Raw genomic sequence first — 25,138 nt, forward strand, 5'->3', positions numbered from 1 at the left:
CACTTTAATTCAGGCAAGTTTGTTATGTTAATAAGGGCGGTCCTATATTTAGGATCCTCCCCTCTTGGTCAGAGTGGGTTCTCCCACATATTACACCTGATTGTTGGGGGATTCCATTAGGAGGACACTGTGTATCTAGTGCAATATAAAATAGTCGCCTATATAAATTCCATTTAGCAGAACTGCCCCCGGGGTAGGATTATTAGGAATTAGAATTTTTGGTTTTGATGTCCCAATATGGACATTAAAGGGGTTTTATTGGGGGGTGACTCCCAGCACCCACACTCAGTTGATTGAAGAGGCCATTGTGTATTATGACCCATCAAATATGGAATGACCTGTCCTTGGTGCTGTGTGGTCCACTACTGGTCTCCTTTCCATTGTATACCATGCCCACGGAGACCGCTGCAGGTGAGTGACATCACTGATCCCTCTCCACCCATCGCTGAGGTCACTGATTCATCTTGGCGGTCACATGAACCCGGCGGCTTCCAGCAATGTGAGCCCCAGCACATGGGAAAGGGGACTGGGATGAAACATTAAAGCCCTGGGAACAGGTTATTTTACACCCACCCTGCCCATCGGAGAGATTGCGCCAAATCCTGGACAACCCCTTTAAACCCCCTATATAATGTGTGTGGGTTACAGTTTTCTGACACTGGAAAGTTGGAATCCCACTTGTTCCTTTTGGACCCCAAATAAAATGAATCTTTATTAGTAACCCTTTACCTTCTGCACCTCTTCTTATTTAACGCTTACCTGTCCGGCCTAAACACAATTCTCCGACTTGTCCCTTTCCACCATGACCAGTAGAGCAGACGGTAATATAATCCTCCTCCACTCCTTTCATTCGGTGACAGATGTGTCATTGAGTCGGAGGCTTTCCATAAATCACCTTTAATGCCACTTTGCTTTGGCCGTGTTGCCTTAGACCATAGTTACAGCTGTTACAGTTTAATGTGCTGCACATTGGCGACCATATGAGATGTTTGCTCAGTGTATAATAAGCCGCCGCTACAATGTCTTCTTCTTTTATTACTACTGCCGCGGCCGCTCTTGTGTAAATATAGACTGTCATAAATATGCTCTTCCCCAGTTACAGAAGGAAAATCATCGCAAAGCCAAGACAGCAATTAATACAGGGGAAGAAATCCGGCAATATATGGGAAAGTCACTATAGCCGCATCCTAAAGCAGACACTAGGAAATCCGGATATTCTGGACATTTCTATTTGTAGAAGTACATTGACACATAGAATGTAAGTCAGCAAATGGAAAGAGATACATGAGATAGATAGATAGATAGATAGATAGATAGGAGATAGATAGATAGATAGATAGATAGATAGGAGATAGATATATAGATAGGAGATAGATAGATAGATAGGAGATAGATAGATAGATAGATAGATAGATAGATAGATAGATAGGAGATAGATAGATAGATAGATAGGAGATAGATAGATAGATAGATAGATAGATAGGAGATAGATAGATAGATAGATAGATAGATAGGAGATAGATAGATAGATAGATAGATAGATAGGAGATAGATAGATAGATAGATAGATAGATAGGAGATAGATAGATAGATAGATAGATAGATAGGAGATAGATAGATAGATAGATAGGAGATAGATAGATAGATAGATAGATAGATAGGAGATAGATAGATAGATAGATAGATAGGAGATAGATAGATAGATAGATAGATAGATAGGAGATAGATAGATAGATAGATAGATAGATAGATAGATAGATAGGAGATAGATAGATAGATAGATAGATAGATAGGAGATAGATAGATAGATAGATAGATAGGAGATAGATATATAGATAGGAGATAGATAGATAGGAGATAGATAGATAGATAGATAGATAGATAGGAGATAGATAGATAGATAGATAGATAGATAGGAGATAGATAGATAGGAGATAGATAGATAGATAGATAGATAGATAGATAGATAGATAGGAGATAGATAGATAGATAGATAGATAGATACATAGATAGATAGATAGATAGATAGATAGATAGATAGGAGATAGATAGATAGATAGATAGATAGATACATAGATAGATAGATAGGAGATAGATAGATAGATAGATAGGAAATAGATAGATAGATAGATAGATAGATAGGAGATAGATAGATAGATAGGGGATAGATAGATAGATAGATAGGAGATAGATAGATAGATAGATAGATAGGAGATAGATAGATAGATAGATAGATAGGAGATAGATAGATAGATAGATAGATAGATAGATAGATAGGAGATAGATAGATAGATAGGAGATAGATAGATAGATAGATAGATAGATAGGAGATAGATAGATAGATAGATAGATAGATAGGAGATAGATAGATAGATAGATAGATAGATAGATAGATACATAGATAGATAGGAGATAGATAGATAGATAGATAGGAGATAGATAGATAGATACATAGATAGATAGATAGGAGATAGATAGATAGATAGATAGATAGATAGATAGATAGATAGGAGATAGATAGATAGATAGATAGATAGATAGATAGGAGATAGATAGATAGATAGATAGATAGATACAGTAGATAATTAGATAGATAAGTAGATCTGTGAAATATATGAATATGGGCATTATGATATTATGGGGTATCGAATAATAATCTCAGCTATCACGTGTATTTGTTGTTTTCCCAATAAGATGGCACTATACTGTAACTGTTTGCCATCATATAGTAATAGGGGCGGCAGTAACTGCCCCGGGGCATGGAGACTATCTGCCTGCTGAAAAGGGGTTAACCTGAGTGCATGGTCTTTAATAAAACCAGGGCTGAATGGCTGACAAGAACACGTTGACGGATATATCTATCAGTCCTGGGAACTTTATTGGTCCCATTTACCTTGACTGCAAAGCTGCTGCAGCCCCAGAAGAACAGTCGTGTAGTGTGAGGAAGATCCATCCAGACAGTGAACCTTTGTGGCTCCTGATTTTATGAGGACATCTCTCTGTTCCCTGCAGTTGTCTCCACATGAATACTTCTACTGTTTTTCAGATGAGTTCATTGATTAACCGTTTCATCTCGCTTGAACTAGTTCCATTTCCCACTAAAATTAATTAGCATCCTCTTAGGCGGGGGGGCGCTACACGTGATGAACTTTAATGACTTTTTAAAGGAAAAATCCCCAGCCTCATTATATATTGTTATAATAATGAGCAGCTTTGTTAAAGTGAATCTCCACCTTGTGGTTTATTGGTCCATTATATGTCCTGATTTTTTGCTAATACCTCTGGATTATAATCTGAGTTTAATTCCCTTATAGGATGAAATTCTCTCTACTTGGAGCCACCACTAGAGGGAGCTTAGAAGTTTACTGCATACTAATGTTATACAATGACTGTAATAAGCCCCCCCTAGTGGCAGAATTTTATTATTAATGTTTATACAGTGGAGCACTGTATCATATATAATATTGTCTGCTATAACGATATCATTTGACATTATTTTCAACCTATTTGGTGAATATTCAGTTTAATGTCTTGGTATGTAACCTACAGCTGTCCTTATATTGTGCTAGTATAATGTCTTAAAGGGATCATTCACCATCTTCTCTAACCCCAACTTATTGCCTCCTTTAATAGGTGTCATTCTCATGATTGTGTCACAGTTGGAATTTTTTCTCTAGCACCCACCATTCCCAAGAAATCATTTCTGTTAGTTGTAGCATCATTATGCTCTCTGCTATCAGGTGGGCGGTGCCAGACTACCTGCTCCACCTCAGGACCGCCCACTTAGTAGTAGAGAGCCTAATGGTGCTGCAACTATCAGAAATGATTGCTCAGGAATGGTGGGGGCTAGAGAAAAAAATTCCAACTGCATCGGAATCAGTGGAGCGGCGACTATTGAATGACTTTTACAACCACAGGGCATGTAGCAAATTTTTGCAACTATTGTAGAGCCACAGGTTGGAAAACATTGTAGTAAACTATAATGATCAGATTACTGTGTAATTGTCAGGCGGCTGGGGACCGATTGCTCAGGGAAAAGCATCTTAAAGTATAATTCTATATATCTAGGTGTTTAATGTAGAATAAGGTAATGGCCCATTTACTCCACCACTTTATGATCGAATGAGAAACCTTATTTTTGAATCTAAGACGCAGCTTTATACGGGCGCTTTATTAGGATATAGATTTGATATAAACTTTACTACCATTGCAAATACAAGCTTTGGTGATGTTATTTCTCACATAGAGTAAGAAATGGACACTGTGGCTGGGAAAGATGAGTAAAATGAGAGGTCCAAGAGGGTGAGGGGGCCATGATCCGGGGGGATAATGAGGGGGAGCCCAATATGAAGATGGAGAGGTAACCAAAGTTGGCTAATGATGGTTCTATGGACTGGGGTAAAAGCTTGGCAGATGGATAGGAGTGTCAGCATGGGGGGTAACCAATTCTATTAGGATTATATACTAAGATTAGGTAAACAAGTATACAATAACTAAAGGGATGTAATGGATACAATGTATAAAGCTGGAGAATGGAGGATAAACACTATAATATAGGGGATGAAAGGAAGGGGTGAGGCAAGAGTGGAGGAGAGAGCAGACAGATCATGTGTAATGGAGGGGTGCGGGGATAGAAGACCTAGAAGAATATGGAAAATAGTAAAGGAGACGGGAAATGGAAAATATACAGAATGGCAGAGGAGAGGATGGATTATATGGAGAGAGACGGAGAGAACGAAAGAGTAGGAGATAGAAGGACGAGAATAACATGGAGGACAAGAAGGGAGACGGAAAGTAAATGCAAGACAAATACTGGAAAATAAGTAGCAAATAAACTGGAAGTAGGAAGATGTGAAAAACAGAGAAGTGAGAAAGAAGAGAGGGAGAGACAAATATAGTGGAGGAGGGAAAGGGAAAGAAAGAGGGGAAGCAGAAAGGAAAGAGTTAATAGGGTGAGAAAAGAGAGAAGAGGAAAATGATGGAGAAAGATATTAAAGGGAGGAAGTACAAGGAGGACAAGAGGACGAGAAGGAGGTAAAGAAAGAAGGAATAACTAGAAATCAATAGAGAGTCCTGGTCTATAGAAGATTGGGGGGGGGGGGGCAGAGAGAAAGAAAGACAATAGCAAATACCAAGAGTGAGAAAGCGCAGACACTGGGAGAACAAGGCAAGGAAAGAGTTAAAGTCTAGAAAGAAGCATCAGAATCTTAGGCACAGGGACCGGCTATAAGCAAGGAATAAGAAGGTAAAATGCCATGTAGTGAATGAGCAGAAGTATCCAGACATATCCTTCACATACATGACAGCGAATAAGAGAGATGTGAATAGTATGAAGGAGCCAGAGCCCATAATGTAGGAGCAGGGACATGGGGGGGGGGGGAGCATTCCTCTTACTGCAGATCTATTTGCTCCTCAGTCTTTGCAGCTTCTGCTTTAACTTCCCATTACACACCATTGGATCAACATGCTGTTTGTGTTTAAGTTGCACACCCCTCCCCTCCTCTTCCTCCAGGACTCCCCACAATAAACCAGAAGATCTCCACTCACAAAGAATGTGCTACTACCCCAGAACTGCCACTGCAGACGCTCTTCCTCCAGAGCTGCATGCCATTCGCCTATGCACAGCTGCCTGGAATACATGAGAGCCCTGGGCAGCTCCAGCAGGACTTGCTCCATCCATCACCTGGCAGTGAATGAAGCTTTGAGGTCTTTCACTTGACGCAGTGAGGAGCTGCAGATCTTCTCAGGCCGAGTCCAGCCCTTGGATCTGTCTCCATAGGAAGCTGTTGTGGAATTGCCAGGGTGCCGGTGTCCTAAGGAGACCTGAGCAAGCACAGCAGCAGCAGCAGCAGCAGCAGCATATAGGGGAGGCATGCATGGCTCAGGCAGGTAAGTGGCATCCTCAGCCCCTGCAGGCAGCAGCTACGTCCCTGCTTCTGTCTTCCCTGCCGCAGTCTGCCTGGAATGGCAATAGATCTAGGCAGTCCTGTGTTATGGATCTCCCTTCTCCTGCCAGTCTCTCGTCCCCATGCTAAATGCAAGAACAGATGTGATCAGGAGCTTGTGCTGGGAGACTAGCGACTAGGGGGTTAATTTCCAGCCACATCTGTGGCTCCAGATGTGATAGGAGACAGGCTGGGAGATTGGGGGGGGGGGGGGCACATGACAGAGGATCCATTCTGAATGCAGCCCCAACTCCTGGATCATTAGCCCAAGGATTGGTGAGTAGTGGGATGCCATAAGGGGGCACTACATGCAGATCTGCAGGACAGTCATACAAGTCAAGGCTCAGGCTGCTGGAGGGGTTAATGTCAGATTTGCTAGGACTTGCCTCTCTGTATATATCCCCTTATCTTATTCCTCATTGACTTGCTGCCCTCCTCTATTAATAAATGGCTGGGGTCTAGTCTGTAAAACAGATTGATGGGCAGCCTCGTAAAACTTTAACAGATCTCCATAATTTACCCCGGCTAATCCATCTTTGCAGGCAGGGCAGGTTGCTGGTGTAGTCGGGGGAGACTTCTTTGCTCAGTGTCCCTTCTCTTTCCTTTGCAAGTGGGATCCATGGCCAGTTGTGTGATTTCCCTTGTCCCGCCTGACTTTGTGGAGGTGGCGATGTCCTGAGAGGTAGCAGAGGTGGATTCAGCACCAGCAGAGGCGGACAGCTCCCAGCCTCGCCCGGAGTCCTGTAGTCGGGTCAGCACCAGCAGTTGTCGGACAGCTCCCAGCCTCGCCAGGGATCGCCGGAGTCCTGTAGTCGGGTCAGCACTGGAGCTCCTGAAATGCAGCCAGGAGCTCCCCCATCGCCCAGAGCCCTCTGGATCCTAACCAGGTACTTATTTCCATACATGCATATGAATGTCTGATGTATAGATTTCCATGGCCAGACACTCTAGAGCCAAGGCAGCCTGGATATTCCATTACTGCTAATACAATGCATTGACTTTAATGCTTTTACTGCTCCCTCTGTCATCTGGCTTAGTCCATTTTGCCAATTGTATTTCTTAAGAGAGTCAGCAACCATTCTATATATAGCAGCGGCTTTCTGATATTTAGCCACTAGGAGGGTTAATACAACTGTTGCAATTTAGGATCTACGCATTTTCATTGTCTGATGTGAGATCTTGGATGCCTGGAGGCTGGAGCTCTTATAGACATTGTTCTGCAGAGCTAACACTGTGCCAGTGACCCCGGCTAGCCAATTTTAGGTCTTTTTTTCTTGCCCAGATTAAGCTGTTTGCTGATCAGTTTAGAACTTGTCGAAAATGAGTAATGGCCTTGATGGCAAAAGGTTCCTCGGGAGGATGAATCGGCCGCCCGCTGATCTGGAATACTAAGCTTTGCCTCATCTTTATTCACCCAAGTTTGGAAATAGAGATAATCAATTGGGTTAATGCCTGCTAGAAATGTATGGCAATGTATAGGTGCATGCTGTATAGGTATCGCAATATATGTTGCATATAATGTTTGTGACATTGATACATAATATATAATATTTGGCTTTTTTTGGACAAGTAAAAGAGATTTTGAAGCTTCATAAACTAGGCCATTACCCGACTAACTATTGCACCTGTGAAATATTTGTATTATCTGGTCGTATATGCCTATATACAAGTAGAATACTCTATGTACATGTGCCTATATACATGCAGAATACTCTATGTATACGTGCCTATATATGTGCAGAATACTCTATGTATACGTGCCTATGTGCATGTAGAATACTCTATGTACACGTGCCTATATACAAGTAGAATACTCTATGTACATGTGCCTATATACATGCAGAATACTCTATGTATACGTGCCTATATATGTGCAGAATACTCTATGTATACGTGCCTATGTGCATGTAGAATACTCTATGTACACGTGCCTATATACAAGTAGAATACTCTATGTATACGTGCCTATATACAAGTACAATACTCTATATACATGTGCCTATATACGTGCAGAATACTCTATATATACGTGCCTATATACATGTAGAATACTCTATGCGTACGTGCCTATATACTATGTACAAATGTAGCAAAGCTACAACATTTGTAGCAAGTTCATTCAGCACAACTTGCTGTGATATCCCGCTGTATTCTCTATTTCCTTACTACACTGAATTGTTGTAATTCATGCGACGGAGACGGATTCAGCTCTGCTACATTTATTCTAGTAACCTAATTCTGAGGAAACAGGGAATACGATGGTGTTTGAGTTTTTAGCATAGGGGATGTTCAGACTTTGCACCTGGTATTGTGTGTAGTAGTGACTTTGTACTGCATCGGTTACAAGTAGTTGTATATTGTATATTCTATGTGTATTGTATATTTTATATACTAGTTGTATATTGTATATTCCATGTGTATTGTATATTCTATATACTAGTTGTATATTGTATATTCTATGTGTATTTTATATTGTATATACTAAGGTTTGAGCAGCGTGTATATACTGTAGCAGGTTCTATATATTCCTTGTATGTTTCTATAGACATTATTGCAGCGGGCACTTGGTAACTACTCGGTCATTAAGTGGTCCATGTTGTAATGATGACCAGACGCTCCTGCCAGGTCTAGACTCTATGTATACAGTATATTAGTAAGATGCATATACTCTTCTATCTCACACTTACCAGTTGGGATAGGGCATGGTTTGTGCGCCATATTCACGAGCATGTCCTGCCACTTTAATAAGTATACCCTGTGGACCCCGGCGTGTCACTAATAAATTAAATGGAGCATGGCATTGTTGCTTTAACGAATATGCCCAATGAAGCATCACAACACGGACTGTATGGCTGCAGATCGAATGCGATGTCACTTTAACAGATTTTATGGACAAGGTGCATTGTCGTCAGTCATTAACGGTTAGATGAGCTGCGGGGTCACGGCGGTGTCACAAGTACCAGCGCAGGGTATTACGGCCACAACTGAGATGTGATATTTGTGGTCATTTAATAAAGTGGTCGCCAACCTGTTGCAAAGCCACAAGTCCCAGCACAACCTCTCAGCCGCAGGTTGTAGATTTGCAAGTTTAGACATTATTGTGCGGTTATAATTCCCATTTGCCACCAAAATATAATGCAATTTTTTTTTTATCAGTGTATTAGAGTTAACTTTGTCATTTGGCACAATATATAGATATCTCATTGTGTTCATCTACATAGGAAGATTGCAATTACAAAACCAGCTCTGCTACATCTGTAAATCAGTCTTGGAATAGTGTAAGAAATGGTGTAGCTTGTATAGTGGGATGTTGTGGCGAAAGGTTATAGAGGATACGGAGAGGATATAACATATTACCATGACAGACTTGTCAGCTGATGACACAGACTCTCCGGTGATGTCATAGGTGAGGTCACTATGGAATTCCCTCAAGGTTTGGGAATTCCCATGGAGGTGACGGCCAGGGCAGTATTATACGTGTAAAGGACAGTGACACAAAACGTTAGACTATTGGATTACTTAATACCGCCAAATCATTCCAACAATATCTTCCCATATTGAGGAGATCCCATCCATCCAAGTACCATTGACATGACCTCATGTAATACCACATTTGCCCAGTAGTGGCCACTGCAGTGGAAACTTCGCCAAGCAAACTACAATGTTTACCGGGGATCGCAGGAGCCCGCACGGCAGTGACCAGTTCAGCATTGCTGTCTATGCTACGACCACCCTCCATTTATATACATCACCATATACCCTAAGCCCTTTTGTTGACTTTCCAGCTTCGTTTGCAGGAATTCTGTTCAAGGGATTAAGTTTGAGCCCAAAATAGCCGCTGTCCAGATGGGCTCGGCTCTCTGGTGTAGAGACTTTTTTTGTTTCATTGACTTTGCTTGCAGTTTGGGTTGCAGACTAGATGTCTGTATCATCCACTTGATGCATTGCAGCCTCAATTATAATGACAGATGCCGCTGGAGTTTCCATTCGAGTAACAGAATTAATGATAGGCGCGGGGAATGAAATCGCTTGCCAATCAGAAAGACCATTGTTTAGTGGCAAATTCAGTTGCCAAAGCCTCTTGATTGCGTTTTAATGAAGCGAAAATAATATCCCACATGTCCAGGGCAGCAGGACGTCTCCCAACATGGAGGACAGGTTAATACCGGGAACAGGCAGCATATGATTATGTCGTCTCTACAGGGGGGAGGGCGAATGTGTGGCCAAAGATGAATGACCTCTCCCTCCTTGACCACTTGTCCTTGCCGTCTCCTATCTATCGCGTTATGACGCAAGGAGTCTGCATTGTGGCCATTGTCTTGGGTAATTTGGACAATCTGTTGCGACCGGGGACATTATTGGAATCCCGATTAATTTCCGTTTCTGGAAGGCTCCTTAGTAATGGTGAGAATAACCCGGGTACAGATATGTGCTCATGTTTCTCTTCCTTCAGAAAATGTCACATCTAACAGCTTGCCACCTGCGCCATCTGAAATAGGGACGTGATAATTATGCGAAGCTACAAAGAACCTTCCCCTCGTCGCCCGACAACATCAACCAGTCGCATTAAAATATCTCAATTCTTATTCCCCACCATCGTATAATGCATAAAACTCCACAAGACAGTATAGAAGAGCTGAGTATGTCATGTGGCACCGGGCAACATGACAGGCCGGGACTGGATTATAGGAAAAGGCACAGTCACCAAGACCCCTCTACTTGCCAAATTCCCCAGTCCTAAGCCAACACTCCGAGCAGGAAGGCGCCGAGACCTGGACGAAATCTGCAAACAGGGATATTAACATGGGGAAAGAGGATGAGCGGCTGCCGGATATATCCAGCTCTGCTGATCTCCACAGCATTTACCAAAGTAACCATGGTGGCGCCCCATGCTAATATACCCTGCCTATATTATATGCACAGGATGCCGCTCATTCATATAGAATTATACACTATGCTGATTATATACAAAAGTGTTAGGCATGTGTGTAAAAATGCACTCAGAAATAGAAGGGTTAACAGTTTATTTTTGCAATTAACTAATTAAGGGAATGAAAAAAAGAGAAATGTAAATCCATCGATATTCCGTGTCACCTTTGCCCTTTACCCCCTGGCAGAACTGGGCAGGGAGGTTGTTCCCACCGCCATCTTGGAGAACTAAGCCCAGATCTTCTGTGGATGTTGCTCCAATCCGTCTGTCTCTTCATGTCATCCCAGACAGACTGGAGGATGATGAGATCAGGGGGGGCCGGATCATCACTTCCAGGGCTCCTCCTCCAAAGGGGAAAGGTCACCCCAAATATTGATGGAATTTACATTTCTATTTGTTTATTCACTTATTCATTTATTTCATTGGCAAAAATATATTATTAAAGGGATCCCCTCCCCAGACCCAGCATATCACCCCAGCCCTGAAGATAGATAGGTTACTGTCACCAGAACCAGCATATCACCCCAGCCCTGCAGATAGATAGGTTACTGTCACCAGAACCAGCATATCACCCCAGTCCTGCAGATAGATAGGTTACTGTCACCAGAACCAGCATATCACCCCAGCCCTGCAGATAGATAGGTTACTGTCACCAGACCCAGCATATCACCCCAGTCCTGCAGATAGATAGGTTACTGTCACCAGAACCAGCATATCACCCCAGCCCTGAAGATAGATAGGTTACTGTCACCAGAACCAGCATATCACCCCAGCCCTGCAGATAGATAGGTTACTGTCACCAGACCCGGCATATCACCCCAGCCCTGCAGATAGATAGGTTACTGTCACCAGACCCAGCATATCACCCCAGCCCTGCAGATAGATAGGTTACTGTCACCACATCCAGCATATCACCCCAGCCCTGCAGATAGATAGGTTACCGTCACCAGAACCAGCATATCACCCCAGACCTGCAGATAGATAGGTTACTGTCACCAGACCCAGCATATCACCCCAGCCCTGCAGATAGATAGGTTACTGTCACCAGACCCAGCATATCACCCCAGCCCTGCAGATAGATAGGTTACTGTCACCAGACCCAGCATATCACCCCAGCCCTGAAGATAGATAGGTTACTGTCACCAGACCCAGCATATCACCCCAGCCCTGCAGATAGATAGGTTACTGTCACCAGAACCAGCATATCACCCCAGCCCTGCAGATAGATAGGTTACTGTCACCAGACCCAGCATATCACCCCAGCCCTGCAGATAGATAGGTTACTGTCACCAGAACCAGTATATCACCCCAGCCCTGAAGATAGATAGGTTACTGTCACCAGAACCAGCATATCACCCCAGCCCTGCAGATAGATAGGTTACTCTCACCAGACCCAGCATATCACCCCAGCCCTGCAGATAGATAGGTTACTGTCACCAGAACCAGCATATCACCCCAGCCCTGAAGATAGATAGGTTACTGTCACCAGACCCAGCATATCACCCCAGCCCTGCAGATAGATAGGTTACTGTCACCAGACCCAGCATATCACCCCAGCCCTGCAGATAGATAGGTTACTGTCACCAGACCCAGCATATCACCCCAGCCCTGCAGATAGATAGGTTACTGTCACCAGAACCAGTATATCACCCCAGCCCTGCAGATAGATAGGTTACTGTCACCAGACCCAGCATATCACCCCAGCCCTGCAGATAGATAGGTTACTGTCACCAGTACCAGCATATCAACCCAGCCCTGCAGATAGATAGGTTACTGTCACCAGAACCAGCATATCACCCCAGCCCTGCAGATAGATAGGTTACTGTCACCAGACCCAGCATATCACCCCAGCCCTGCAGATAGATAGGTTAGTGTCACCAGAACCAGCATATCACCCCAGCCCTGCAGATAGATAGGTTACTGTCACCAGACCCAGCATATCACCCCAGCCCTGCAGATAGATAGGTTACTGTCACCAGACCCAGCATATCACCCCAGCCCTGCAGATAGATAGGTTACTGTCACCAGAACCAGTATATCACCCCAGCCCTGCAGATAGATAGGTTACTGTCACCAGACCCAGCATATCACCCCAGCCCTGCAGATAGATAGGTTACTGTCACCAGAACCAGCATATCACCCCAGCCCTGAAGATAGATAGGTTACTGTCACCAGACCCAGCATATCACCCCAGCCCTGCAGATAGATAGGTTACTGTCACCAGAACCAGCATATCACCCCAGTACTGCAGATAGATAGGTTACTGTCACCAGACCCAGCATATCACCCCAGCCCTGCAGATAGATAGGTTACTGTCACCAGACCCAGCATATCACCCCAGCCCTGCAGATAGATAGGTTACTGTCACCAGAACCAGCATATCACCCCAGCCCTGAAGATAGATAGGTTACTGTCACCAGAACCAGCATATCACCCCAGCCCTGCAGATAGATAGGTTACTCTCACCAGACCCAGCATATCACCCCAGCCCTGCAGATAGATAGGTTACTGTCACCAGAACCAGCATATCACCCCAGCCCTGAAGATAGATAGGTTACTGTCACCAGACCCAGCATATCACCCCAGCCCTGCAGATAGATAGGTTACTGTCACCAGAACCAGTATATCACCCCAGCCCTGCAGATAGATAGGTTACTGTCACCAGACCCAGCATATCACCCCAGCCCTGCAGATAGATAGGTTACTGTCACCAGACCCAGCATATCACCCCAGCCCTGCAGATAGATAGGTTACTGTCACCAGTACCAGCATATCACCCCAGCCCTGCAGATAGATAGGTTACTGTCACCAGAACCAGCATATCACCCCAGCCCTGCAGATAGATAGGTTACTGTCACCAGACCCAGCATATCACCCCAGCCCTGCAGATAGATAGGTTAGTGTCACCAGAACCAGCATATCACCCCAGCCCTGCAGATAGATAGGTTACTGTCACCAGACCCAGCATATCACCCCAGCCCTGCAGATAGATAGGTTACTGTCACCAGAACCAGCATATCACCCCAGCCCTGCAGATAGATAGGTTACTGTTACCACATCCAGCATATCACCCCAGCCCTGCAGATAGATAGGTTACTGTCACCAGAACCAGCATATCACCCCAGTACTGCAGATAGATAGGTTACTGTCACCAGAATCAGCATATCACCCCAGCCCTGCAGATAGATAGGTTAGTGTCACCAGTACCAGTATATCACCCCAGCAGATAGATAGGTTACTGTCACCAGAACCAGCATATCACCCCAGCTCTGCAGATAGGTTACTGTCACCAGAACCAGCATATCACCCCAGCCCTGCAGATAGATAGGTTACTGTCACCAGAACCAGCATATCACCCCAGCCCTGCAGATAGATAGGTTAGGGTCACCTGAATCAAATAACCTTTGTTACACCTTGCGATATGTGGGGTCATATGCTGGTTATAATGTAGTTTTTGAAAGCAATCTATTTTTTGGCTGACACTTTTGCACCATACTGTAGCATGCAGAGCACTTGTTTAGTAGCTGCTTTATCTGTACATTGCTGAACATGTTTCCCCCAATGATTGGGCTGTGCTCATACACAGGTGATTCTTGCATTATGTAGCAGTCCATGTATTAGACCACTGTAATTTTTATTTTTTTTGCCCAGGGCCATCCAACAATTTGCAGTTCCAATAAATCACATATTCCGCTCTGCTACAGCCTCCAAATATCATAAAGCCAGTGACTGCCCCTCCACAGAATAGACAGGACATACCGCCAGCAGACACTCCATGCCGTCTCCAGGTTAATGTGTATTGTGTTCTATGGCATTACGTTCTTTCCACTTGGTTATTGCTTCTTTTTTTTTCACGTCCTTCCAATAATTATTGTTTTGGATATTTATTATTCATGACTCTCGATCAATATAATTACCTCGTCTCCCTTCCTACCTAATAGTCACGTTAACAAGTGGGAAAATTGTTAATGGCAGAAGTAGTATTTATCCAATAAGGAGGGGGTCCGGAGAGTCATCCATCAGTACAACAGCACAAGAGGGACTCGAGTGGGAATCGCTTTATCCCTGAGTGCTTGATACCTTGGTTTTTTTCTCTTCCAGCAGAGATGTTTTCTATCTGCAGTCACATGTATATAGGGTTATATCTCACCATCTGCATGGAGCGCGTCACTCCGGAGACCTTTGTGTTGTCTTTGTTTCATCGAGTTGCCATTCATGTCAATGGTCTAGGTATGGCATGAGGATATCAGCCAGTTAGATTGTCATGGGGCGCCATTCATTGGGATATCATTATGATACCTATGCTAGGTTCCCACTAGTGTCGCCTCTATGGATGGACACCATTGGCCCCATTATCCGCCATTTTCAAACTGAAACCAGTGGAGGATAAAGACGTTTTTCTTCCCCAATTTTGGCGTCCACATGACAAGCCCCTGGCCAATGTATAGTCTGAGACGTATTACAATGCACCAGCTTAGAACTGCTAGTAAAAACTCAATGTAGTATTGTATAGTCTTCTATTCTTCCCATTCTTGTACACCGAGTGATTGGTGAATCCTGCTGGGATTGGCCTCGGAGAACGAAAGGATCGAACATGGTTACATCCAACCACCCAATCCTTCTCTCCTTTCACCAGGGGACGCCTTAGATGATGGGCAGGTCCAGCTGACAATATTATAATATGTATGATATAGGAGAACCCATCAGTTCATTGATCTCCATTCAGTCTTGTATTTGTGGTGTAATCATTCCATATCTTGGTCATTATGTTCTTTGCACTTGGTCAGCCCTGGCTATAGTTATAGAGAACAATCATTAGGAGCTGACCGGTGACAAATGAAGGCGGCCTCTCTAAGCGATCGTCATAAAGACTTTATCTCCCGACATGTCTAGATGATCTACGGCCATACATTGGAATTGTATGTTATATGAGCCTATTAGAAGCTTAAGTAATGTGTAGACTTAGTGGCAGACTCAGTGGATTTATTGTAATGGCCACATGAAGATCAATGTTCAGCTACTAAATGATTGTGTTAACATTAAAGCAGATCCATCAGGTCACCCATCTGAGGGCAGCATAGGATAGAGGGGGAAGCGCTGAGCTCGGCGATATATAGTTTTCTATCATTTCATTTCATATTTTCAGGTAAAATCTTTGTAAATGGTGCCAGGACTCCTAAAAAAGTCAGGGAGTCCTGTTTTCCCCGCCCATAGGTAGACCAGCCAATCACTGAGTGTGGGCGGGGGAAGTAGCACTCAAACGATTTCTGTATTACTCAAGTTGTTGAAGAATTTACAAGGATTTCACATGAAAATATGGAATCAAATCATAGAAACCTATATATCCCTGATCTCAGTATCTCTCCCTCTATCCATTGTTGACCTCAGATGGGAGATCCGACCGAGCCCTTTTAATGTTACCTTTCGTAAGTGTAACACTATTTATGCAAAGAGAGGATATAAGAGGAGGCAATGACATTGGTGATATCTGGGTGATAGAGAAAGTTTAGGAGTCCGCCCACTGATAGACCTGCCAATCACTGAGTGTGGGTGGAGCCAGCAGGACTCCTAGGCTTTCTCTAAGAGTCCGGGCACAATTTACAAGATATTACATGAAAATAGTGATCCCAATCATAGAAACCTATATATCCCTGATCTCGGTATCTCTCCCTCTATTCTTTGCTGCCCTTTGATGGCAGATCTGACGGAGCCCCTTTAATGTTACCTCTGAGGCATAGCCTGATGTTGTATTTGCCATATACCGCCTTGCATTATCTTTTTGCATGAATTTTCCACTGAGATGTATTAATATTAATTGTAGTTGAAGCATTTTATTTTACATGCATCGCGGCCATTGATGGGTGACTCTTATATACACTATATACGCTATATATATATCTTCAGCTTGTGAACTCCCTCCTATGGATAATCTTCTTAGTGTGTAATTTACATTAATAATGGATTTTTGCATACATTGTGGTATTGTGGTTACCAGTGACCATACCTGGTTTATACATTGTAGCAGTTTTATCAGTAATATGAATATTGTTATCCAAGTAAAATGTCTAGACACTTTAGACATATTTGCTATGGACGTACGAGCTCTCGTGGGCCTATAATACTGGTGCCCTTCAGTCCTCCCTATGGCTATGCCCCAGGGTCAACGTTAAGTAGATTCCCGTGTATCAGACTGAATGTATCCGATCCAGATAACAAGTCGATAAAGATTCTGTCCAAAATGTCCTAGAATCCAGATGTCTGCACACGTCCATATGTTGCGGCTCCATACGGTGGATGTGACTCACGTCTACAAAGAGCTCTTGGAGAAAATGTCCTTCTTACCTCCCCCATCTCCAAACAAGATGCAGCTCGGAGACTACAAGTTATGCACGGACACGTTTGCTCAATAGAACATACATTGACTACCAGCATGAAGTGCTCATAAGGGGTCCTGCCTTTGTGGCTCCAGGCCCTGTTCTGCGCCACTTCTCCTCTTCCCCAATCATAAAGCAGGTCTTAAATCAGATTTTCAATTTCTAATATCAACAGGATTTCCCGGTTGGGGAAGAAAGAAGGAGAGTTGAAAACGACCTTTCCTATAAGACACTGGTGGAGTTTAGTGGTCCTGTCTTTGTAAGATCCGCTCTCAGATGTCTTCCTCAGCATGGGACTCCTTGGTTTGGTTTGATGCTCCTCGTGCCTGTTTGCACCCTATTAAATATTTAGGGGTTTGCAGTGGTGAATAAAGACATCATTAATATAAATCGATTCCAGCGTTGCAGATTGGTTCCTGTTGCATCGATATAAATGCTCTCTATTACCAGGGATGTGGAGTGAGCAGTTTGCAGATGTGAGTGCTAACTTATTGCCGACGGAGACAACACAAATAGATGGTTTATTGCAAATGTAATGTCTCTCCCTGACCGGACTGAAGCTCCGCACGCTCAGGCTGTGGATGGGAAATGATATTGTTATGGAGCTGGGAGTCGTTTTCATAAGGCCGGCTTCACTTTGCCATAATGTGCCCATATATTAGCATCTATATCATGCCTGAAATACCTAGGACTGCAATCTACTGAACGTAGATCACCAGAGATCCCTATAGGATTACCTATGGGGGTCAGTGGACGCAGAGCCTATAAAGCAGATCTATTCTGTCCAGGTGAATGCTTACAATTAACATTATTGTTATTATTGATCCTTAATGATTCACTTAACAAATCTGTCAGGATTCATTAGGATCCATCAGCATCATTCAGCCTATCAATTGCCCTACTGACTCATAATGGGTCTATTAGGATCCATAACTTATTATTGCCTTATAATAGATCTATCATAATCCATACCCTATGAGTCATTAATAATTCATCTATTAGAATCTATAGGCAACTGCTGACTACAATAGGTTTATCAGGATCAATTCCTAACTGGTGACTACTATGGATATATCATGGGTCATCCCTAAAGACTGACAATAATGGGTCCATCAGAGTCATTAATAACCATTGACTATAATGCATCCATCAGGGGTCATTGCTAACCAGTGAGCACAATGTGTCCATCAGGGCCCATGTGTAAAGATTGACTACAATAGATCTATCAGGGTCCATTCCTAACCAGTTACTGTATTGGGACTATTAATGGCCGTCCCTAAAAATTGACCATTATTGGTTCCATCAAGGGCCATACCTAACCAGTGACTTAGAATGGGACCTTTAGGATCCATACCCTACCTGTAAATAATAATGGATCCATCACAATCCTTAACCAAGCAGCGACTACAGTTGACCCATCAGGGTTCATCCCTATCCAATGACTACAATGTGTCCATCAGGGTCCATCCCTAACCAATGACCACAATGGGTCCATCAGGGTCCATCCCTATCCAATGACCACAATGGGTCCATCAGGGTCCATCCCTATCCAATGACCACAATGGGTCCATCAGGGTCCATCCCTATCCAATGACTACAATGGGTCCATCAGGGTCCATCCCTATCCAATGACTACAATGGGTCCACCCCTAGCCAGTGACTTACAATAAGTCCATTATGATCCATACCACGCCACTGACTTATAATACAGACTTTCTACTGTGCAGAACAATGTAATAGAAGAAGCAATAGAATCTGGATACAAGTGTGAACAATCCCTGATATTCAAGTAGGATTTGAGCTGTAGAGTCAATATCTTGTCTGGATCATGTGGGATAGAAAGGGTTACGTTGATCTAAAAGATTCTGCTGTATGTTACTAAAGGTTTGGCAGATACTCGGTGTCTACAGCAGATGTAGGAGTAGCAGAGAAGTAACTGCATCAGTCAAGCATTGAAAATCCAAGGAGGAGGGCTGTGGATGTTGGTGGGTCCGACGTGAGCATGTGGTGGGGCACAATTATTTATTCATTAGTTCACTCGTGATCGCCAAGGGCAGAGTGAACATCAAATACTTCCATGCGGACACAAATGCTAATCTAAATGATATTTCATAGCAATTTATGCATCCGATAACCAGGAAGGAAAGGAACAAACTACTACAGCAAATAAGTCTCATCTTATCGTGTCGTAAACAGGTCTACATTGTATGGTGGGGTCTATAGACAGTCAATTATAGGGTCCAATAGTGGCGGCCAATGACATTGTCAGCAGTGAGGGATCTGACTGAAAGCAACAAGGGGAGGCAGCTGGACCTGCATTGGAAGCTGCATGGACGATACGGTGATGGAGGGTAACGTGGAGTAGGTATTATATAGAGATTGGTGGGGAGGGGGACATGGGGCAACTAAAAGTGAGTTTTCAGGATAGGCTCTTATGTGTGTACATGAGACAGCACCATTTCTGGTCATCATATGACTTATATTCTACAGATTCTACCAGTTTCTGCATTAATAGTTTGCAGTCACAGTAAGAAGAGGAGAATCTGCTCTAGGACCGGTACTTAGAAACAGCCCCAGGACCATGCAGGACATATAGGGATCAGCAGTGGGGGAGGACCCATGCCTTTAGCCCCAGGAGAGCTGCGGGGAAATCCAGTTTCTGGATGGTTTTGGAGGTTGCGATGACTTTGGAGGACCATTGGTCACGTCATTTGTTTGTCTGCTTTGTATCGGTAGTGGAATTGTCAGAATCGGCATCTTATTATATCTAGTATATTACATTGGTTTCAGTGTCAGGGTGATAACACAATCCATTTACAGGGGATGGATGAGATAAGAAAAAAACGATTGATGTTTTATCCAGAAACTGCGCCATTCTTTTCAACAGGCTGTGTACGGATTTATGATGCAATACCAGAAGCTTCCTGTGGACAATAGTGGCGCTATTTCTGTCAATAAAAGCAGATCTTTTCTTCTCATCTTAAACAGATCAAAGAATTGTTGCTTTGGCGGTTATCAAGTATTTGGCCACCATATCTAATAATACCTGAATTCTCTATTAACCCATTTATGCCTGAGGTTTTGAGTTGTAATAATGGAACTCTAGGCGTAAATGGGTTAAAGTGATCCCCAATGATAAAATAATTTATCATACATGAATAGTTCAGGTGAATGTAAAAAACACTTGTAATATATCAATTATTAGTAACAAATCTGTATCAGGCTGAATTAAATTTACATAGACGTCTATGGAGAGGGGAGGGGTGGAGGAGGCTACTGGAAAGACACAAATAGCTGAAACACTCTGCTATGCTGTGAGTGAGGGAACTCTCTTAACACTGCATAGAATGGGGTAATAAATCGCTTAACTACCCCGGCAACAGCAGCAGCCTCCTCCTCTCCCCTCCATAGACCTCTGTGAGTGCAGATAAGGAGGAGGAGAGAAGCCTAATAAGTGGAGAAGTTCTTTAATAAGTTTCTTTAATAAGATCTGTTACAAAGTTTCTTATATTCCCTTTTACTATTCATTTATGCAAATTATGTATATTGATTCTGGAGAATCTTTTCACGCTGTGCCTCTGTTATTCTTCCTGCAAATGTGAAAATTGACAACTGGGTATTACCATTCCCCTTATCCAAAGAGTGAGTCCTGCGCTGTTTGACCCTATCACATCTGACAGTATTAGATAACACCAAGTCAGACTCATCCTACATTGCCAGGAGGAGTAACAGAGGGGCATCACACTGTAGAGTTCTAACAAAAGATTCTGGGAATACCAATACTGACAATAACAGACATTACAGGTGAGCGACACATTACATAGCGATTCACGCCAGCCCGCACCCACCCACAAAACAGATTTTTTTGCTTTTTTTTCCATTGAGTTGTTTATTTCTGCCGCATCGTTCAGACTTGTTATGAAATAAAAAAAAAAAATTGGCCACTTTAAATGCTATATCATTTTCTGTCCTGCAGAATATCCCCGAGCACATAATAAATGTCAGCTCCGCTGACACTCACTCGCTGCTCCTGTTTGGGTAGATTGTTGACGGAAAAGCCGAGCGAAGGTTGAATCTTGCAAAGGTTTTAATAAAAAAAAAATCATGATATCTTGTTGGGAAAATTGAGCCCGCTGTTGACAGTTTGGAGATCCAGCCTTCAGATGACATCAACGCCAGTCCTTCGAAGCGGGACCCCCCTTTTTTTTCTCTTCACTTCTCTTTTATGTATCTATTTATTTATAGAGGAATAAATCCCGCACTTTACAATAGAGACAATGTCATTGTGCCAGACCAATCAGTCTTATTGTCTCAGCGCTCTCGTGCGGGGAGAACCATTATGAACATCCAGCCTTCACTTGGCTCCTGTTCAATTGTGAGGCTGGCAATAAATCGTAACATAATAATTGCCGCAAAAATAAATATCATATTAAAGAGCGTCCCAGCCCGAGGAATAAGGAAGGATTTGTTACATCTTGTTGGCGCGGAGGATCGAGGAATGATGTCTGTTACAATGTAGGAACACAATCATGGGGAAGGAGATAGTCTAAGGTTATGAGTGATTGTGTTCCATGGAATCATTATGTTACATAAGGTAAAGTCTAGTCGAGCTTCTATTACGTTGCGCTTATCGCCTGCTATGGTCAGGCCAGAAAAGTCAGGGTGGAGTCATTTATAATGTATACTGTAAAGGGTTAAAGGAACCCATCAAATTGATAGAGTCTGATGTGAAGGCAGGAGGTTATCGAGCAGGAGGAGCTTACATTACTTTGAGTGCCTAGGTGGGTCCGCCCACCGAACTCCTAATCCCAGAAGGAGACTTAAATGAATCTATGGCAAGTTATATTGAATCATTTCCCCCTATGTATCAATTTGCTCAGATGTTCCATGTATAATACGCTGCTAATAGGAACCATCCCACTCGCATTCACTTAGATCAGGCCGAGCTGCAATATCAGACACAGCCTAGCGACAGATGAGGCGCTGTTCTGAAAAATAAGACCTCTTTTTCTCTTATACAACCTTCTTGGAACGAGTGGTCTCTTCCATCTGTCAGATAATGGTAAAGGAGCTGGCAAAATGTTATCGAGCGATATATAAAGGTGGAAAGACAGTAGAGGAGACATAATATTGTACCGAATATGCTAAAAATGGCGTCACATTACTGGCATTAAAAGTGAACTGAACAGACATAACCCGTGTACAAGTCTTCAGTAATTCACTGTAACAGGTCACTGCAAAATGTATACCAAAAATTATATCAAAACTCGCTCAGATCTACAGTATGTCTGATCCCTTCAGTATGTCCGATCCCTTCAGTATGTCCGATCCCTTCAGTATGTCTGATTCCTTCAGTATGTCCGATCCCTTCAGTGTGTCCAATTCCTTCAGTATGTCCAATCCCTTCAGTGTGTCCAATTCCTTCAGTATGTCCAATCCCTTCAGTATGTCCGATTCCTTCAGTATGTCCGATTCCTTCAGTATGTCTGATTCCTTCAGTATGTCCGATCCCTTCAGTGTGTCCGATCCCTTCAGTGTGTCCAATTCCTTCAGTATGTCCAATCCCTTCAGTATGTCCGATCCCTTCAGTATGTCCAACTCCTTCAGTATGTCTGATCCCTTCAGTGTGTCCAATTCCTTCAGTATGTCTGATCCCTTCAGTACGTCCGATCCCTTCAGTATGTCCAACTCCTTCAGTATGTCCAATCCCTTCAGTGTGTCCAATTCCTTCAGTACGTCCGATCCCTTCAATATGTCCAATCCCTTCAGTGTGTCCAACTCCTTCAGTATATCCGATACCTTCAGTATGTCCGATCCCTTCAGTGTGTCCAATTCCTTCAGTATGTCTGATCCCTTCAGTACGTCCGATCCCTTCAGTATGTCCAACTCCTTCAGTATGTCCGATCCCTTCAGTGTGTCCAATTCCTTCAGTATGTCCGATCCCTTCAATATGTCCGATTCCTTCAGTATGTCCGATCCCTTCAACATGTCTCATCAGCCTACAGAACGAATGCCAGCTGAACATCTATTACATATTAGATAGTTGTCTGAAACTGGCGGGTTTGTCTGACTGTATGACATATAATGACCTTTGTTACAATAAATTTGTATAAATGAACAGTACAAGGAGTTATAAAAAAAATTCTTTGTAACAGAAACGCTCGTACCAGGTTCCTTTCTCCCTTCTCACTACTACAATGACTTTCACTGTGAACATCACTGCTCTGCCCATTCCAAGACGGACTGCGGGTCACAGGACTCATGTGCAGGCGATAAGGGAATAAAGACAGACTTACTCTAGGTTCACACCTGTCTTTGGGTTTCCGTTCTTGGGGACATGAAAAACCGAAACCCAATCCACTTAAAAGGCGGTTAACATGGACTATAAGACTATCATGGGGTCTTCCAGGATTCTTCCTGAAACCAGGACTTGTCTCTCCGTATTTTTTTTGTGTATCCTGCCTTACATGGATGCTGGAGCTGAATAGAAGCTTTCTGTTACAACCAAACCACTTTCTTCACATCAGTACAGGTCAGCTCTTCTCTATATTTGAGGTTTCAGAGTGATAGACAGTTATGGAGCAGATTCTCCTGTGCTGACTGTGAGCGGTGTATAGCAGTCACGTAAAACGTCACTTACCCTCTAAGTCCATATGTAGGGCTCATACACGTGGCTCCATACTAATAGGGTGTGTGTCCCCATATGGTGGCTCTGTATGGACCAGTATTAATGGGATATTATATCTTAGAAGCATTGCCTATGGGGCTCATCCAAATAATATTGTGTGTGATAGACTCATCTCTAAGAATCCTAAACATACTGCAATATAGAGGCCCGTAACCCAATATAACTGTATATTACAGCTATATCATACTTACGGAGCGGTGTATGAGCCCTTAGCCTACCAGCCCCACTATCTACAAAGACTTTTCCAACTCATGGGTTAAGAGATCCTTGGAAAAAAATCTTTGATGACAGAGAATGAAACTGACTTCATTGCAGCAAAGCAATCAGTGCTATTGTTTTACCCCATACAGCCCTTCAATGCCGAATTAACATGCGCCTCGGCAGCTATAACTTACAGTAAACGCTCCTATACATTGAATACGGTTGTCATGGAAAGCTCATTGTATTTGCCAAGCCTTCATGTTTTTAACACGTCTTTGGGATGTATGGCGCCTATGAATGAAGGCCGTTCACCAGCGATTACAATCATCATTGTGGAGCGCAGGCGGCGCGCTAACAAATGATAGGCTGCACTTCTATGGTCGGTGATTGCGGGCGATTGCTACAATTGGATAACGCAAGGCTGGCGTAATATGGCGGTCGGGAGTGTAATCTTCAGATCTATTATCAGAAAGGGTCTTCACCTAATAGAGGCTCCAAGGAACCCTTGTCATATCCTACAAATTGGGTAATGGATAATACGTGGGGAACATCATCTTCATCATCCTCATCACTGTCATCCTCATCCAGGCGGTAGGTGAATAGTTAGCCATGTTGGTAGTCGATGTGGTCCAGGTAGGAAAAATGGACATAAAGAGGAAATGACTTTGACTAAGGCCACATTTTGATGACTAGACGATGGAGTCAGAGAATATCCAACATGACAATCATTCCAAATTTTAGGAATGGGCAAACCTGATCATTATGGGGGTTCTCCACCCTCAAACCAATAATAGTCATAGCCTCCTATTTCCGCCTCCGTTGTGGCATCCAGAGTGGGTCCTTGTCCACCTACTTTGTGTTTGGACACAATCCTGGAACTAGGGGGGCCACACGGTGGCTCAGTGGTTAGCACTGCAGCCTTGCAGCGCTGGAGTCCTGGTGTTCAAATCCTGCCAAGGGCATAAAACCATCTGCAAGGAGTTTGTATGTTCTCCCCATG

At 43.3% G+C, this 25,138-nt stretch overlaps 1 protein-coding gene across 1 annotated transcript in view; it reads left to right on the forward strand.

Moving 5' to 3' along the window:
• Positions 1-25,138, forward strand: part of ELFN1 (extracellular leucine rich repeat and fibronectin type III domain containing 1) — a 694,846-nt gene that overhangs the window by 321,091 nt on the left and 348,617 nt on the right. Inside the window, exons 2-3 of the mRNA XM_075284201.1 lie at positions 5,841-5,889; positions 6,557-6,832. The gene's annotated coding sequence lies outside the window, so the exon portion shown is untranslated. The remainder of the gene's footprint in view (positions 1-5,840; positions 5,890-6,556; positions 6,833-25,138) is intronic.

The sequence above is a fragment of the Leptodactylus fuscus genome, chromosome 8, assembly GCF_031893055.1.
Source record: "Leptodactylus fuscus isolate aLepFus1 chromosome 8, aLepFus1.hap2, whole genome shotgun sequence".
NCBI classification, from domain to species: Eukaryota; Metazoa; Chordata; class Amphibia; order Anura; family Leptodactylidae; genus Leptodactylus; species Leptodactylus fuscus.